This window comes from Anolis sagrei, chromosome 6 (genome assembly GCF_037176765.1).
Source record: "Anolis sagrei isolate rAnoSag1 chromosome 6, rAnoSag1.mat, whole genome shotgun sequence".
In the NCBI taxonomy this organism is placed as follows: domain Eukaryota; kingdom Metazoa; phylum Chordata; class Lepidosauria; order Squamata; family Dactyloidae; genus Anolis; species Anolis sagrei.
In genome coordinates this window covers 133,018,143-133,031,711 of record NC_090026.1, presented here as the reverse complement: position 1 = coordinate 133,031,711, position 13,569 = coordinate 133,018,143, and the positions used below count along the sequence as shown (strand labels likewise).

At 48.4% G+C, this 13,569-nt stretch overlaps 1 pseudogene; it reads left to right on the top strand.

Moving 5' to 3' along the window:
* The first annotated feature begins 727 nt into the window (after positions 1-727).
* On the top strand, positions 728-12,698 carry LOC137097449 (NAD(P)(+)--arginine ADP-ribosyltransferase 2-like; annotated as a pseudogene).
* The last annotated feature ends 871 nt before the right edge of the window (positions 12,699-13,569 follow it).

Here is a 13,569-nt window from a genome sequence, read left to right as displayed (position 1 = left end):
TCATGACTTAGTAGTGCTAGAAGTAGGATATTCCATCAAGCTGTCTCTCAACATAGGGTGACCCCGTGGAATTAATGGGTTTTTCTTAGGCAAGGAACACCCAGAGAGATTTACTACCATTGCTTTCCTTTGAAATGGAGCCACAGATGTGGTCTCAAGTACTAGCCAGGCCTGAGCTGAGTTCAGACAGGATCTGGTGCCTTCAAGGAATTTATGCTCTAGACTTATATTCTGCAAATAAGACATGCATTTTTGTGCAAAATGTTCAAAAATAACATTTTCTCCATAGAAAAATGACGTTTTCTGCATAATCAATTTGTTTCTTCCACAACAAATGCTATTTTCTATACACAATGTTCATATAAAATAATCTCAAGGTGTAGAAATTCTAATTTCCAGTATTCTTCTCCTCATCTTTTGCAGGCATTAGGCAAACTAACCTTCCATCTGTAATTCACTCTTTTCCAAATTTCCTATTGATTCCCTCATCCATCGGTATTGGCCTTGGAGTTCAGTAAAGATTCCTTCTTTGAGGGTTTTCAGGAAACATCCTGACCTAGGTCAGATCTAGTCCTAACCAGCCTGTTGAATCACTGAGCAGAGAAGGCTCAGCTGGACCTTTGTTTAGACCCATGTTGGGATCTTTTTATGTCCTCCAATTGATGAGCTTCTTCTCCCTTTTTATCCTGAGATGCTGCCTCTCCTGACCATTCTGGTCCTGGCTTTGATGGGAGTCTACATTGGAGAAAACCACCAGGTATGAAGGGAACACAAAGGGTGGGGACAGCCCTGAGTATAAAGTATGAGAGCCTAATTTCAATAACCAGGCAAGGTTCATTCACTTTATGAAAGTCCTGCTCCTGGTGGAGAAGACAGCTGCCAAGAAGTAGTTCATTGCTAAGGATCCACTCAAGTTGATGGCATTGTTGAAGGTTCCTTGAGGGCCTGTGATGGTGAGTGTAGGCATCTCCAAATTGATCCTCACTCATCTAGTTTCCAACAGACCTCACAACCTCTGAGGATGCTTGTCATAGACGTGGGTGAAACTTCAGGAGATAATGCTACTGGAACAGGTCCATACAGCCCAGAAAACTCTTACTTACTTACTTAGGTGATCCCTCATTGTCCAAGTAGGATAGTCTTCCAAGATCAATGTCTGTAGGTGACTGTGGAGCCCTATTCTTGATCTGCATCTTCTCCTGCAGTGAGGGCATCGGTTTCCAATTGGAAGGTGGTCCCGGTCAGGGTTGGCTTGACGCGCCTTCCTCTTGGCATGTTTCTCTCTTTTGCCCTCCGTTCGTGCCTCTTCAAATTCTGCAGCACTGCTGGGCACAACTGACCTCTAGCTGGAGCACTCAAGGGCCAGGGCTTCCCAGTTCTCAGTGTCTATGCCACAGTTTTTAAGGTTGGCTTTGAGCCCATCTTTTCCTGTTCAAGAACAACTGGTTTGGGAGACGGTGGTTGGGAATCCAGACAACATGGCCGGTCCAGCGGAGTTGATGGCGGAGGACCATCACTTCAGTGCTGGTGGTCATTGCTTCTTCCAGCATGCTGACATTTGTCCGCTTCTCTTCCCAAGAGATTTGCAGGATTTTTTGGAGGCAATGCTGATGGAATCGTTCCAGGAGTTGAGTGTGAAGTCTGTAGACAATCCATGTTTCGCAGGCGTATAGCAGGGTTGGGAGGACAATAGCTTTATAAACAAGCCCCTTGGTCTCCCTACGGATGTCCTGGTCCTCAAACACTCTCTGCTTCATTCGGAAAAAGCTGCACTTGCAGAGCTTAGGCGGTGTCGTATTTCAGTGTCCAGAAAACTCACAGCAACCTAGAGACCTGGTTACATATTTGTTTTTGTCAGGAATTATTCAGAGTGGGTTTTCTTTTGCCTGACTCTGAAACTGAGAAGTGAAGCCGAGCACCCCCCCCCCCCCCAAAATAAGGGATAGTGACTTATAGTTCTGCAAAGGGCAAGGGCACCAGACTACACAGTAAGGGTTAAGTCTTGGTCACATTGCCAAGGCACTGACAACAACAAGGACCCCACGAGGCTTTTGGGGAATGGCTGGATCTTGGGACTTCTGCCCTTCATGAAGGTTGTAGTTCCCCAAGGACCAGCTTCGATCCCAGCGTGGCAGCTCTGCCTAACGTTTTGGACTCACAAGGACATCTTTCCCGCTCATGGACTTCCCTCAAAATGAACTATGGACTCACATTGCTTAAAAATAATTTCTTTATTAAATTTCTCTAGTGGGTGGGATGGAGAAGGGGTGATTGATATGAATTTCCTACAATTTCTATATACTTTTCTTCTATGTATTTCCTTCACAAGTCCAGAAGAGAGCGACTAAAATGATAAAAGGTCTGGAGAACAAGCCCTATGAGGAGCGGCTTAAGGAGCTGGGCATGTTTAGCCTGAAGAAGAGAAGGCTGAGAGGGGATATGATAGCCATGTATAAATATGTGAGAGGAAGCCACAGGGAGGAGGAGGGAGCAAGCTTCCTTTCTGCTTCCTTGGAGACTAGGACGCGGAACAATGGCTTCAAACTACAAGAGAGGAGATTCCATCTGAACATGAGGAAGAACTTCCTGACTGTGAGAGCCGTTCAGCAGTGGAACTCTCTGCCCCGGAGTGTGGTGGAGGCTCCTTCTTTGGAGGCTTTTAAGTAGAGGCTGGATGGCCATCTGTCAGGGGTGCTTTGAATGCAATATTCCTGCTTCTTGGCAGAATGGGGTTGGACTGGATGATGGCCCAGGAGGTCTCTTCCAACTCTAGGATTCTATGATTCTATGATTCTAAGTCTGACCCAGCCATGACCTCTTTTGCCCTTTGGGAGGCTGATCAGGGAGCGGCCCACTGGGCTGAAAAGGCAATCAGGAATCACAAAAACCTACTTGGAACTCACATCTGAACAATGGGACCTGGAGTTACTATTTGACTTCAGGAGGGGGTCATCAGACTGTGGTTTCCTCTGCCAAGTTTTCCTTCACAACAAACATCCTTCTCAGCCTCACCTTTTACCTTACCTGATCCTGGAAGGGAAAAACCTGAATCAAATGATTATCCCTAATCACTGATCCATCACAAGAACAATAAAACTAGTTTCCTTGGCTGGCTGATCCCTTGGGCACAGGAAATCCAGGACAGTGGAATGTCGTCATCCTCTCTGGACACATTGTCCCTCTTCTGTCCCGCCTCCCTCTCCCTGATTGGCTAAGGGGCCGAAGAGGGAGGGAGTTTTAAAACTTTCAAACCTGTATTTTGCTATAAATATGCCTCTGATCAATGTACTGGCATGCTTGCATGTGAAGGATCACTGCAATTGCATTCGCTTCAGCTGAATCGCTCATTAAACCTCGATGCCTCTTCTTCTTCGCCTTGACAAAAGTCTCATTTCAATTATTAATATTAATAAAATTGCTGGAATCAGGCTTCTCTGACGGCTCGCCAAGGTCATGGGCCCTCTTTGGAGTGGTCCTAGGGGCCTCTCTTACTGGGGAGACCCTCCTAAAGTCTGTATTGACTTCAGAAGTGCCAGTTTCTTGAGATTACCCATCATGGCCTGTGACGATGTGTACATTTTATTTCTTTGGTTATGTGTAGTTTGGACAGTGGTTTAGGGATGGTAAGTATGGGAGATTATGTTTTGTGGGAGATGGTGGCTGAGTTGCCATAGCAACAGGGGCGGAGCCAACTGCCTCTTCATGAGGCAGCTGTGTTTTAAAAAGTCAGTCAGTGGCCGGAGAGCTACTGAGAGAACACTGAGTCTCAGGGTGGAGATTCAGGGAATGTAGTTGTAAGCCGGTGAGCTACAGGAAGGGCCTGATTTCTCTAGTGGGAGAAACAGGGAGTTAGTCAGTGGCCAGAGAGCTACTGAGAGAACACTGAGTCTCTAGGTGGAGATTCAGGGAATGTGTCTGTAGCCAGTGTGCTATAGGGAATTCTGTGAAAATAAGCCTTTTAGCTTAGTTGTTATATCAGGGCAGTTGTCCAGAAGGGTTACATCTGCTTAAAGAAACTTATTGAAGACTGTGCCTGAGATTACTCATGAAACATTACTATTGTAACCATCAAGATTTGTACCTCTTTTGAAGAAACAGTTAAACTTATTATACTGCTGTTAAAATAAACTTGTTACTGTTCTCCTCAAGTCTTGCCTGATACAGTTTCTTCTAAGTTGAACAGCCTGCAATAATAAAGTCAGCCAGAAACAGTCCCTTTATAAAATAGTTCCTAGGCTGATATTGATCGTTGCCCGGCTTCCCTCATAGATTAGGTGGCAGTGGGTGTTTTACCACTCGCACCTTCACATTTGGTGGCATTCGGTGGCATTAATACGGTCTTCTTTACAATTGGTGGCAGCAGTTTAACAACCCCTTTACATGGCCAAATAGGGATTCAAACCCTGATCTCCAAACCACTCCACTGTGGATAACATTCCCAGAAGTATGAAGCAGGCTATTAGGAATTGTGGGAGTTGAAGTCCAAAACACCTGGAGGGCCGAAATTTGCCCATTTCTGCTCTCGCTGATTTCCTGTGTTGTCTTTTTCCTCCCATCAGGTTTTATGTCTCACAGACATTCCACTCACCATGGCTCCAAATTCCTATGATGACCAGTACATCGGCTGTCCGTCTGCGATGGAGGACCAACTGATGGACCCAACTAAAAATGAATTTGCTCCTGGAAAAGAATATACTTCCATCTGGGAGAACGCGGTCTCCTATTGGAACAAAAATAAAGGCTCTGTCAAGCTGCCGGAGAACTTCAAGAAGGAGTATGGCGTGGCCCTCCTGGCTTATACGGCCTGCAGCAATTTGTACCCAGATTTCAATGCAGCTGTACGAACCGGTGGGAAGTCCACCATGTCCTATGAAGAAGATTTCCATTTCAAGAGCTTCGACTTTCTCGTAACAAAGGCCATTGAGGTCCTGAAGGCCTCCCAAACTGGTTGCTACAATGTGTATCGAGGCGTCTCAAACCTAAGCTTCACTGTCCCTGATCCCAATAAGCCTGTCCATTTTGGACAGTTTGCGTCCTCATCCCTGAGTGAAAACGTTGCAAAGTACTTTGGGATGGACACTTTCTTCACAATCAAGACCTGTTTTGGAGCCAAAATCATTGACTACTCCTACTTCCCCTAGGAGAAAGAGGTTTTGATTCCACCTTATGAGACGTTCAAGGTTGTGAGTGTCAAAAAGGTGGGGAGCGAAACCCAAATCACGCTCCACAGTGATTCCAAGAGCAGCAACTTCAACTGTGGATCGAAGAGTGGTAAGAGACCCAACTTTTTCATGGCCACAACACTGAGCTATGAGACCCCCATTTGGGGTCAGGATCCACATTTTAAGAAGCAGTGGTCCACTCCATTGGGGCAGCCTGCATCTCAACTCCTCTGTATTTCCTCTTCCTGCTCTTAGCCACTTATGGAGTTCCACCTGAACATCATGGGTGACTGCCAATGTCGGAATGGGGTGCCTGCATAACTTACTTACAGAAGGGCCCTCTCCCTCTTCTGATATCGACAGAGGCACCCATGACAGCCAGGCTAATGGCAGCGATGGTGGCAACATGGGCACAATCTGAGAAGGAAAGGGTCATGGTGCTAGTGTCTGTCAGGACAACAGATTGGAATGTATCAGACTGAATCTAACTGCCCAAACCTCCAAAGCTGTAAGATACTCCAGTGTTTCCAGCAAGCCCAGAGTTTCCACAGACTTTATCTAAAGCAGTGGTTCCTAACTTGTGGTCCGTGGGCTACCAGTGGTCTTCAAGTACTAAAATATGGTCCGAAGCCTCATCGTTAGTACACTATTACGACAAGAGTGACTGGTCTCGCAAAACCCTCTTATAGTACCGAGTCAACAAAAATGTCAGGAAGGGAGGAGGTAACTACCCAAGAGAGGCATGGCAACAAGCCTTCTGACTATGGCTTCTCCTCCTTGTCCTCTCTTCCCCTGAACAGAGCCATTCCATGTAGCGCCTGGAAGAAGGGGCACCTTGGTGTCTTTGTTTTTAGGTCAGTTCCTGGGCTTACTAGGGCTGCTGATTCAGAGAATTGCCTTGGATAGACCACATTTATTTATTTATTTATTATTTGCACTTGTTAACCGCCACTCTCAAGCCCGAAGGCGACTCGTGGCGGTGTACAGAACATAGAACACAAAGGACAACAGGTTACAATAAATCAGGACCACAACACACATCTTACTAATACACAGCTACTTAACTAAAAATCCGCTTCGTCTTGTTTAGGGTCATAATCAATCTCGTAGTCATGGTCCATTCCGGTGGTCATTCCAAAAACATAGCACTTAGTTGAAGGCCTTCTCAAAGAGCCAGGTTTTCAGGCCCTTGCGGAAGGCCATGAGGGAAGGCGCCTGTCTGATTTCAGCAGGGAGGGAGTTCCACAGCCGGGGGGCCACCACCGAGAAGGCCCGCTCTCTTGTCCCCGCCAGGCGTGCCTGTGAGGCAGGCGGGACCGAGAGAAGGGCCTCCCCGGATGATCTTAAGGTCCTCGTGGGCTCGTAGGCCGAGATGCGGTTCTCAAGGTATTTTGGGCCGGAACCGTTTAGGGCTTTGTAGGATAACACCAGCACCTTAAATTGGGCCCGGTAGCTAATTGGCAGCCAGTGGAGCTGGGACAGCAAGGGCGTTGTGTGCTCCCTGCGTCCCGCTCCGGTTAACAACATGGCTGCCGCACGCTGGACTAGCTGGAGCTTCCGGGCCGTCTTCAAGGGCAGCCCCACGTAGAGAGCGTTGCAGTAGTCGAGGCGGGATGTGACCAAAGCGTGTACCACCGTGGCCAAGTCAGACTTCCCAAGATACGGGCGCAGCTGGCGCACGAGCCGAAGCTGTGCAAATGCTCCCCTGGTCACCGCCGAAACCTGGGGATCCAGGCTCAGTGATGAGTCCAGGGTCACACCCAAGCTGCGAACCTGTGCCTTCAAGGGGAGTGCGACCCCGTCCAGCACGGGCTGTAACCCTATACCCTGTTCGGCCTTGCGACTGACCAGGAGTACCTCTGTCTTGTCTGGATTTAATTTCAGTTTGTTCGCCCTCATCCAGACCGTCACAGCGGCCAGGCACCGGTTCAGGACTTCGACAGCCTCCTTAGTAGCAGGTGGGAAGGAGTGACAGAGTTGGACGTCATCTGCGTACAGATGACACCGCACCCCGAAACTCCGGATGATCTCACCCAGCGGCTTCATGTAGATGTTAAACAGCATGGGGGACAGTATGGAGCCCTGAGGAACACCACAGGTCAACGGCTGTGGTGTTGAACAGGAGTCCCCCAATAACACCTTCTGGGTACGACCCTCCAGAAATGATTGGAGCCACCGCAAAGCGGTGCCTCCAAGGCCCATCTCTGCAAGGCGTCCCAGAAGAATACCGTGGTCGACGGTATCGAAGGCCGCTGAGAGGTCCAGGAGCACCAACAGGGACACACTCCCCCTGTCTAGCTCCCGGCAGAGATCATCCACTAAGGCGACCAAGACCGTCTCGGTACCATGTCCCGGTCTGAAGCCAGACTGTGCCGGATCCAGATAATCCGTGTCTCTCAAGAATACCTGGAGTTGTGAGGCCACCACGCTTTCCATGACTTTGCCCAAGAAGGGAAGATTGGAAACAGGCCGAAAGTTGTCAAATTTGGTGGGGTCCAGTGATGGTTTCTTCAACAGCGGCTTTATAATAGCCTGTTTTAGGCTCGCTGGAATCGTGCCTTCCCGAAGGGAGGCATTAACCACCACCGTTACCCACTCAGCCAATCCCCCTCTGGCCTCTTTCAGAAGCCAGGATGGGCAGGGGTCTAGGATGGACGTGGTAGGCCTCATTCCTCCAAGTATCTTGTCCACATCCTCGGGTTTCACAAACTGAAAAGAATCCATCAAAATAGGACAAGCAGGTGCTTGTGTCACATCCACCGAGACTGCATTTAATGTGGCGTCCAGCCCAGAACGGATCAAAGCGACTTTGTCTGCGAAGAACCGAGCAAATGCTTCACAGCGTGTGGCCGAGTTGTCAGGGCTCCCTCCTGAGGTAGGGGGAGTTAAAAGACCTCTGACAATCCGAAACAACTCCGCCGGACGGTTTTTTGCAGACGCAATAGTAGCCGCAAAGAAAGTTTTCTTTGCGGCTTTTATTGCCGCGGCATATGCCCTTAGAAAGGACACAAACCGTGTTCGATTTGGCTCGCTTGGGTCCGAGCGCCACACGCTCTCTAGTTCCCTCTTCCTTCGCTTCATCGCTGCCAGCTCCTCAGTGAACCAAGGAGCTGGTTTAGCTCGGTTACTTGAGAGGGGACGTTCCGGAGCGATCCTGTCAATTGCCCTGGTCATCTCCCCATTCCAGAGAGCGACCAAGGCCTCGACATGGTCACCTACCGAGGTAGCGGGGAACTCCCCAAGAGCCATCAGGAATCCGTTCGGATCCATAAGCCTCCTGGGGCGGACCATCTTAATGGGTCCTCCACCTTTGCGGAGGTTAGGGGGCGCAGTGAGCCTAAATCTGATCAGGAAGTGGTCGGTCCATGGCAACGGAGAGATAGACAGCTCCTCCACACCGCCACCTTGCTCCCATCCCTGGCAGAAGACCAAGTCCAATGTGTGTCCAGCACAGTGGGTGGGGCCAGTTATTTGTTGGGACAGCCCCATGGTTGCCATGGCAGACATGAAGTCCTGAGCCGCTCCTGTGAGGGTTGCCTCGGCATGGATGTTGAAGTCCCCCAGCACAAGAAGCCGTTGGGACTCCACCACCAGGCTCGAGACCACCCCCGCTAGCTCAGGCAGGGAGACTGTAGTGCAGCTCGGGATTATTAAATGTGGGCGAGCGGATGGTGACTACTGGATGGCATATGTTCTGTATCAGAAAATAGAGCTGGTGTGGTCTATCCAATGCAATTTTCTAGTTCAGCATCCCAAATAACCAAACCAGATCTAAAGTTGACCAAAAACAGATTTGTAACTCTTTTGGTACTAATGTTGGAGAGTGGTCTCTTGTCAAAGTGGTCCCTGGTCAAGTGATCCCTGGTCAGAGTGGTCCCTGGTCAAGTGGTCCCTGGTCAGAGTGGTCCCTGTTCAAGTGATCCCTGGTCAAAGTGGTCCCTGTTCAACTGATCCCTGGTCAAAGTGGTCCCTGTTCAAGTGGTCACTGGTCAAAGTGGTCTCTGTTCAAGTGATCCCTCATCAAGTGATTCCTGGTCGATCCCTGGTCAGAGTGGTTCCTGGTCAAGTGGTCCCTAGTCAGAGTGATCCCTGGTCAGAGTGATCCCTGTTCAAGTGATCCCTGGTCAAGTGGTCCCTGGTCAAAGTGGTCCCTGGCCAAACAAAGTTTGGGAACCACTGACCTAAAGAAAGGCAAAGTAAGTTGAAAACATTACACAAACAACAAAAACTGAAACACACACTAGAAGTTGCTGTGGACAGCCGGTGGTCCATTCAGAATGAGTCCGTCCCCCCAGCATCCCAATGGGCCATTGAGGTCACCTGGTACTGGCAGCTCCCCAGAAACTATCTTAGTGGGCATGTTTATTTTCCCATTGAGGAAAGAGAGCAGGAATGGGCTTCATGGTGTTGGTGTTCAAGATCTCCTATTAAAATAGGGAGAGACGGGACAGCCCTGAATTGAGTCACCCATGCTGTGATAGATCAGCGGGCCAGTTCTTTTCACCCAGGTTTCACTATGGGTCTTGAAGAACTTCCCAGGTTGCCCAGAAAGCTCCCTCAGTGTTCGGACTAGAATGTGGAAAAGTTCCCTGGGTGCAAGGAAACGAATGCTAGGAATCCTTTGATAGAGCTGTGCTTGTTTGTCTTTGTTGTCACTTTAGCCCAGGCCGATGCATATGTCCTCTCCGTGGATAACCGAACTACTTCATCCAATGGATACTTAGGTAAGGAGGTTGCATGTGGGAATGGGGGAAAGGGGAGGAAGAGAAGCTTAAGTTTTGCCAGAATGGGAGAAGACTGCCAAAAACACCCAGCGGAGCTTCTCTCAATTCTCTAATGAGGGAGGGAAGGAACCTTTGCTTGGATTTGTCTCCCAACAGGAAAAAAAAAGAGATTTCTAGATGCCTGTCCTCCAGAATTACAATCCCCAAACTATTTTGGCTCCTAAAATAAGAAAAAGGAGCACATGTCTCCCCATCTCTGTTTCAAAAGAGAAGACCTGTTTCATTTGTCCCTCCGAGTCAGGATTGTATGAATGTATTAATATCAGCTATCCCCCAAACACGCCACTTTTGAGTTGCATCCTATTTTTTCACCGGCAAGAGTTGCAATGAAAAATTAGTGAATAATTTGCTTCCTCAATATCTTTTAGGTTTGGATGTTCAAGTCCTTGCTGCCTTAAATCAAACAGACTATGACTACTTGGTCGCCAAATGCAAGCTTTCAGGTACGAAAGGTGGATGAGAGGAGAGGAGGGTTTGGGTCTAGTGGTGCATTTGTGCAAATCATCCAGGAATCCCACTGGAGCATTGCAGCACACCCAAATACCTGGGAGTCACTCTGGACCGTGCTCTGACCTACAAGAAGCACTGCTTGAATATCAAGCAAAAAGTGGGTGCTAGAAATAATCATACGAAAGCTGACTGACACAACCTGGGGATCACAACCAGACACAGTGAAGACATCTGCCCTTGCGCTATGATACTCTGCTGCTGAGTATGCATGCCCAGTGTGCAACACATCTCACCACGCTAAAACAGTGGATCCCTGATTAAAGTAGCTCCTGGTCAGAGTAATCCCTGTTCAAGTGGTCCCTGTTCAAGTGGTTCCTGGTTAAAGTGGTCCCTGATTAAAGTGGTCCCTGTTCAAGTGGCTCTTAATGAGACATGCCACATTATTATGGGGTGAAACCCCTTTATTGACAGCACATAGAAGATGGCTTTGAAAGGGAGCAGATCACAGGAGCTGTCTTCATAGACCTGTCAGCAGCCTATGAGACTGTGAACCACCGCTGCCTCCTCTTGAGAAAAATGTATAATATCACAAAGGACGACCACCTCACCTGCCTCATAGGAAACCTGCTACAAAACAGGAGCTTCTTTGTTGAGTTCCAGGGCCAGAGAAGCAGATGGTGGAAACAGAAGAACGGCCTGCCTCAAAGGAGCGTGGTTGCCCCATCCATGTTCAACATCTACACAAATGACCAGCCACTGCCAGAAGGGACAGAGAGTTTCATCTACGCTGATGATCGTGCCATTACCGCTCAAGCAGGGTGCTTTGAGATGGTAGAACAGAAGCTCTCCAAAGCTCTAGGTGCCCTTACTGCCTATTACAGGGAAAACCAACTGATCCCTAATCCATCTAAAACACAGACATGTGCCTTTCACCTTAAGAACAGACAAGCATCCCGAGCTCTGAGGATTACCTGGGGAGGAATCCCACTGGAGCATTGCAGCGCACCCAAATCCCTGGGAGTCACTCTGGACCGTGCTCTGACCTACAAGAAGCACTGCTTGAATATCAAGCAAAAGGTGGGTGCTAGAAACAATATCATACGAAAGCTGACTGGCACAACCTGGGGATCACAACCAGACACAGTGAAGACATCTGCCCTTGCGCTGTGCTACTCTGCTGCTGAGTACGCATGCCCAGTGTGGAACACATCTCACCACACTAAAACAGTGGACGTGGCTCTTAATGAGACATGCCGCATTATCACAGGGTGTCTGCGCCCTACACCACTGCACCACCTGACATCCGCCGGAAAGGAGCAGCCAATAGTGAAAGGATCAAGACAGTGACATCTCTGTTTGGGTATCATCCAGCATGCCAATGACTTAAATCAAGAAATAGTTTTCTAAGATCTACAGAGACACTCGCTGGAACACCCCAGCAAGCGAGAGTCCAAAAGTGGCAGGCTCAAACCCAGTACCTCAATCATTGGCTGATAACAAATGAGAGACTTCCCCCTGGGTACACAGAAAACTGGGTGACTTGGAAGGCGCTGAACAGACTGCGCTCTGGCACCAGGAGATGCAGAGCCAACCTTCAGAAATGGGGCCACAAAGTGGAATCCTCGACATGCGAGTGCGGAGAAGAGCAAAGCACAGACCACTTGCTGGAATGCACCCTGAGCCCTGCCACATGCACAAGGGAGGACCTCCTTGCGGCAACACCAGAGGCACTCCAAGGGGCCAGATACTGGTCAAAGGACATTTAATCGAATACCAAGCTTGCAAACTTTGTGTTTTGTTTGTTTGTTTGTTTGTTTGTTTGTTTGTTTGTTAAAATGCAATATACAACTGTTTGGTTGCTCCTGACACAATAAATAGATGCTCATTGGCTTAAATGGTGAGGGCAGAATCACAGTCAGAGGCCAAGCCATGGGCCAGGAAAGGAAAAGTGAAGTGCTCAAGGCCCTGCGGAAATGATTCTGTGCCGCAGGAACAACGTGGAATGATTACTATTGATCAGCCCTGGTGACTGGACTAAGTTTCAAAAGGACTCCATGATGCACACATTGATTCAGCCAAGGAAACCTTGGCTCTAAATGCAGACTCATGGGGTGGTGGGGTCTTAGAGTTGGAAGAGAGGGCCGGTTGATCTGTTCCATCTCCAGGAAGGCATTTAACTTAGCTTTTCCCTTGTATTTCCGCAGGTGCCGCTCCCAGCTCTTTGAACCCTGGCGTCCCAACGTCTTTCCTTCTCTGGGGACTCCTTCTCTTCTCTGGTTCCCTTCAGTCAATGAGCAGCTGAGAACAGACTCAACATGAATTCCAAAATCATATATACATTTTACTACATCATGTGGGTTATACGGAAAGTAAGGTTATAAGGTATGTAGGGAAGTTTCTCGGGGGAAGTTGGTTTCACTGCCGTGTAGCTGGAAGCCAGTGGAAGCAAACGAGCAGTGCCAGTTGTCAGTAGCTCAACGACTGACATTGTGGTGAAGGTTAGAGATGAGTGTCCTCATTCCGTTTCCCTCCAAGTGCGAAGTTCGCGCTGTATGAGGGTTATCCAGAAAGTAAGGTTATAAAAGTATTGTCGAAGGCTTTCATGGCTGGAATTACTGGGTTGTTGTAGGTTTTTTCAGGCTATATGGTCATATTCTAGAGGCATTCTCTCCTGACGTTTCGCCTGCATCTATGGCAAGCATCCTCAGAGGTAGTGAGGTTAGGATTAGGGTTAGGGTGCTTCTGAGGATGCTTCAGAGGTGCCTCTGAGGATGCTTGCCATAGATGCAGGTGAAACGTTAGGACAGTGGTTCTCAACCTTCCTAATGCCGTGACCCCTTAGTACAGTTCCTCATGTTGTGGTGACCCCCAACCATAACGTTATTTTCATTGCTACTTCATAACTGTCATTTTGCTACTGTTATGAATCATAATGTAAATATCTGATATGCAGGATGTATTTTCAGGCACTGGACCAAATTTGGCACAAACACCCGATATGCCCAAAATTTGAATACTGGTGGGGTTGGGTGTGATTGGTTTTGTCATTTGATAATGCTGGAGTTGCTGAGATTTATAGTTCACCTAAAATCAAAGAGACTTCTGAACTCCATCAATGATAGAATTGAATCAAACATGGCACACAGAATTCCCATGACCAAGAGAAAATACTG